Source organism: Cetorhinus maximus, chromosome 12 (genome assembly GCF_964194155.1).
Source record: "Cetorhinus maximus chromosome 12, sCetMax3.hap1.1, whole genome shotgun sequence".
In the NCBI taxonomy this organism is placed as follows: Eukaryota; Metazoa; Chordata; class Chondrichthyes; order Lamniformes; family Cetorhinidae; genus Cetorhinus; species Cetorhinus maximus.
The window spans coordinates 11,029,604-11,034,953 of NC_135890.1; the positions used below are offsets into that span (position 1 = coordinate 11,029,604).

Sequence of the window (5,350 nt, forward strand, 5' to 3'; positions counted from 1 at the left end):
CTGTGATTTTTTTTCAGGCAGAATTCCGCTACTGCACCCCCCCCCCCCCCCCCCCCCCCCCCCACCACCCCACCGACCCCCTCAGTATTATGGACAACAGCATAGCAAGGTACTGCTGAATGGACAGTGTCTACCAGCAATGGAGCACACTCGGATGTTCAGAATTGCTGAAATGGGGGAATGATAGACCTCAACGCATCACTGAAGGTCATGCATTCCCTTACAGATATGTTCAGGGTGAAGCTGAGTTCTTTGCAAGATGTTGGAGTGTCGTGAGAGAGGTTTGTTTTGAGGCTATGGGGAAAAGAAAGTTAGGGTGGTAGGGAAAACATTCAGGCAATATTTTGCATACTCTACATTATTTCGTAGAAGTAGGAAAAGCTTGTATTTTATTTCCCCTACACCACCCCACTGATGCCAGTGACATCTTGGGGTATTTTGCCATTTAACAGACTGCCTAATCCTGGAAGCAAAATGGGCTGAAGGGTCTTTCTTTGCGCTCATTGATTCTTTGCTCATTATATAATATTGCTCAACTTTCATAATAAAGAGTATTAGATATGCTTTCTCAAGACCCAGTAGATATCAGGTCTGCAGAATAAGATTGCTGGGCCTGGAGAACTGGAGAGCATTGCTCGTTTTACAACAGATTTCTTAAGATCCTTTTAAGAAATATAATTAGGTTATTAGAATGTAAGGCCCTATCTTGGATTATTGGAAATTCACCAGCAAATCTGTGACATTGTCCTTAATAAACTATCCAGCAAAACAGTATTAATAACCCTAAGTCCAACACGAAGGAATCTTAAAACAATCGGTAATGCAAGTTAATTACTTTGTACCTGGATTATAGAATTACAGAAATTTAATCATGGAAGTTACTCCAATTTCATTTCCCTGCTCTTTCCTTATGTGATTAAATCATTTTCAAGTGTTTGTACAAATTCACTATTTAATATCATTTCAATTTCAATAGCCATTTGAGGATAATGAAATCTATACCCAGCTGTTTTTTTAGAAAGTTCTTCTAAAGAATGTAGAAAGAAACTTTTGTTTATTAAAGGCAAAAAACAATGCTCGTGCTTTTTTTGGTAAATTTTTGTACTTATCAAAATGAAGAATGTCCCCTATCCATCTCTTTGTTGCTTAAAACCTACTCCTTTGACTAAGTGTCTCCTTTTTTTTGGTTTGTGTGTGGCAATTTGTGTTTTGTTCCAGTCCTGTGAAGCGCCTTGGGGTATTTGACCAGTGTAAAAGTGCTATATAAATGCAGGTGGTTGTTGTGAAGATGGTTTTCCATTTGGTGCACCTGGTGTTTGTTAGATTCAGAATAAGGCATCTTCTATTCCGCCCCAGTAACGTGCTGTCACATTAGCATCTCCTGCACAATTAAAATGTTTTCTTCCTTGCGCCATGCTTTCTTGCGCCTTGTCAAATTAGAAAGAACGAAAGAATTAATGTCTTTGGTTTATATAACGTCTTTCACAACCTCTGGTTACCCCGAAGTGCTTTACAGCCAATGAAGTATGTTTGAAGTGTAGCCGCTATATTCTGAGTTTCATTGAAGGGTTTTTCCTGAAATGGTTAACCATTTCTTTCCTTGGGTGTTTTTTGACCAGTTGAGTATTTGTGGCATTTTCTGTTTATATTCCACTTTAGTTTCCTTATCAATGGGGCAGTTTTCTGCTATGGGCCCTTTATCCTTTAAGGATCAAGTTTGAGACAGCTCAAACTGATTCCATGCATCCAACTGAGAGGAAAGACTTTAATCTCATCAGTCTGGGCTCAGGTCCATATGTAACACACTGTCCCTGGGCTAGTTGGGCTGTGAGACAATTATCATTTTTGCTCCAGTGCTGAATCTGGGTGTGTGCTCACTCAGTGAGCTGCAGAAGGCCAACTTCCAAGGGAATTATACAAAGGCCATTTACATTTCTTAAGCCAGGCCTGGCCAACTGAGATACTGCCAGTCTGCTGAGACAAAGAACCCTGAAACCTTTTTTATAATTCATCAATAGTTGAAACATTAACAATCTCAAGAATCAGAATAAAGAATATACATCCATTGTCAAAGCCCAAAGTTGAGAGGTAGGAGTCAGATGACCCCTACCCCCAGCAAAAATAAAGCCTTGAGGAACTTGTAAACCAGTCTGCCATCTCCCATATAGCAAGCAGCAGCTCAGAACAAGGACTCATTCCAGGTGAATGCCTGGCCCCATCTACACTTCCTACCAGGTCGATGCCTGGAGTGGACGGAGCAAGCCCCTGTTCCATCTTCCTGCTCCAAAAATCAATTTAATATATGGCCCCCAGATAAGGGATATATCAGACATTAAACTGATAAAAACAGATACTACACTTGATCTTAGCTAACTAGAACTTCTGTACCAGCACCGACAAGAATAATTTGTTCTATTTGCCTATCCCATCTCTACTGGAAAAGTGAATTATCCAGCATCAGTCTTCGACCTGCTGAAACCTGTGAAAGGACACATCATTGGACTTTGATTCTGGACTCTTGACTCTCACATGAAACAAGTCTTTGCCCTGTGGTCTTTTGCCTTTTAACTTTCTTTTTCTATCCCTCTTTTATTGTATGAATGTAGCCGGGGGCTATGAAATCACCCCCCACCCCCACCCCACCTACCCCCACCTCCCAGCCCCGCATTTTGAGTATGTGCGAATAAACTAATCCCCTGAGTTTATCCTATGTCACGTTTGCTGTGAGGTTATTAATAGAAATTGGATCACACCTAAATTGAGGGGCTGGGAAATAAGCCACCGCTTATACCGGAGGAAATCAAGAATCAAAAACGCCTTGCTGTTTAAGGATGGGTGGTGAGAGGAGAAACCAGGGCTGTTTAAATTAAACCCCTCCTGTTTGTAGCGCTATTCTACTATGAAAAGCACAATCACCAAGCTGGATCTTGTTCCCACCAATCAACTACTCTTTGCAGCAGAGGTTACCGAGTAGTGATCATGGCGGTAACCTTGGATACTTCCCGCTCGCCCCAAGCCCATTGAGCTGAATTGCAGCAACCTCGCTGTGGCCCAGGTGAAGCTCCATTAACTCGGCGCAGAACAAAGATGGACCACGCAAGCTTGCAGTACTTGATGGCTGCGTACATTTGTGGGATCTTGCTGTGTATAAATTTGCCGCTCTGCTCCCCTCAATTAGCAGTAACTACACTTTAAAAGCATGTCATTGGCTGTGAAACACTTTTTTGGATGTCTGAATGATGCGATGAGGTGTTATTTTATATCACGTGAGCTCGATTTAAAATATACCCAGGAAGGGCAGTACTCTATTCCAGTCTCTCTCAACCTGCCTTTTTCTAATAACTGTGGAATGCAATGCTTGAAAAGGTGGTGGAAGGAGATTGAAAAGTAGAATAATACTTTTCCGAATGGGATATATACTTCAAAAGATGGGTGGGGGGTGGGGGGGTGGGGGGGGGGGGGGGGGGGGGGGGTGGGAAACCTGCAGGACTATGGTGAAAGGGCAGAGGTGTAGCACTAATTGGATAAGCCTCTCAAAAGAGCTGGCACTGTCACAGTGGGCCGAATAGCCTCCTATGCTGCAAGATTACACACCACACCTCATGGTGTATTTAACCTTTTGAGTCATTCTCAGGCTTATGAGCAAAACGGCACTTGCTTCCCACAAATGTTTAATGAATGATGCTGAATGGATTCTCAGGGACACCAGCGATAAACATGACCCTTTCCTTTCCCTTTTACAGACACTGACGGACCCTGCACATTTGCACTTCCATCACTTTTTTTTTGTTTCAAATTGCCAGCTTCCTTCCTTGACTGCAAAGCCTTTTCACAAGGACGTTAAATATATTTGAGCATAAATCTCACCATCCGCACTGTCTTCATTTGGTATTATATTTTTTTCCAAAATAACGTGTGGGGGCAGTGGGGGCTCAAGAAGATCAGGATTCAAACTTCAGTCCCAATACAGAGTAGCCGGAGCAGATGAAATTTATTTTTATCAGAATGGCTCCAGTGAATTGGTTAACTCACACTGTTCATTAAGGCCCAACATTTGTTTTTAAATGTGCATTTAAATGGCTTTATTAGTAGCACGGTGCCCATTTATTCCTCCCAGCACTGGCAGTGCACCGGGTTCATAGCAATTACACGACACCCAGTGGTCTGTTGCTTTTTATTAACAGTTCATTCAACAGCAGCTAAAGACAGCCTGCCGACTAATTACATGCTTTCAGATTTGTGCTGCAATTTGGGGGTCAAATGTCAGGAGTGGCTGCAAGCTCTCTCAGAATTGTGTGTGTGTGTGTGTGTGTGTCTGTGTGTGTGTGTGTCGTTGGTCAGCATTGGCAGTGCCCGCTCAAGGTTTCTTTTTTAAGCTTAACCCACGGACGTCATTGTTGGAGTGCAAGTCAAATTCAACTGGTATTTTTACCCTGTGTACAGCACGGGCCAGAGGGGTGGGGAAGGATCTTTTGCGTCTGCTGTGGGTGCATTGTGCAGCATTTATATCTAAATTGGTAGATCATTAGGAAGAAAGGCCCACACAATATCCACTTCAGCACATACTCTTGAGACCTGTTCATTATTGACATGTGAAGTAATTGTGGAGCAAGTGAAATAATGATGAGCAACATCTCATTTGCTGGAGAGTCTTTGACGGTCCCAGTTGAAGGAAAATGAGCTTTCCAACACCTTCCTTGAGGGTGTTCTTAGGAAATGAATAACTTTTTAGACCAAAATTTGATTTTGAATTCCCCAAAGCACTCCCTTGTTAACATGATCATAGATTGTGATTGTTCATGCATCTTCTTGGGCAGTAACACGTTTTTAATTGCTGCAGCATATAATGCATATTAGTACTGTTCTCGGGTAAAACGCTTTGCATACTCCAGCAGTGAAGATTTCTAATGGATAACTAGTCATTCAATCAGTCACTGGGGCTGAGTTCAGACTGCACCAGCAGATCTCTTTGGTTAATGGGGTGGGTGATGTCCTGCTGTGTGGTAACCGTATGCGAATTTATTCGTATTCTTTGGTCCATTTTTCTTTTGTAGCCTTAAGCCATTTAAAATAAACAAGCTTTCAATGATGCTAAAATCGCAATGGAGTTTTATTTGAACACATTAATACGGCCATAAGTGAATAGTGCCCCATCAGTAAAGAGGGATACGGGAGCCGGTTGTGGTGCAGTAGGTAGCATTCTTGCCGAGTGGGAAGATTGTGGTTTCTAGTACAGCTACAGAGACTTGAGCATAAGTTCCAGGCTGACGCAACAGTGGAGTGCTGCTCATCTTTCAGATGAGACATTAAACAAAGACTCTGCCCCCTCGGATGGGTGTCAAAGATCCCA

General features: G+C 42.5%; 1 pseudogene; it reads right to left on the bottom strand.

Annotated features, from left to right (window-relative positions):
• Positions 1 to 2,200: 2,200 nt before the first annotated feature.
• Positions 2,201 to 2,404, bottom strand: LOC144688170 (U2 spliceosomal RNA; annotated as a pseudogene).
• Positions 2,405 to 5,350: the final 2,946 nt, after the last annotated feature.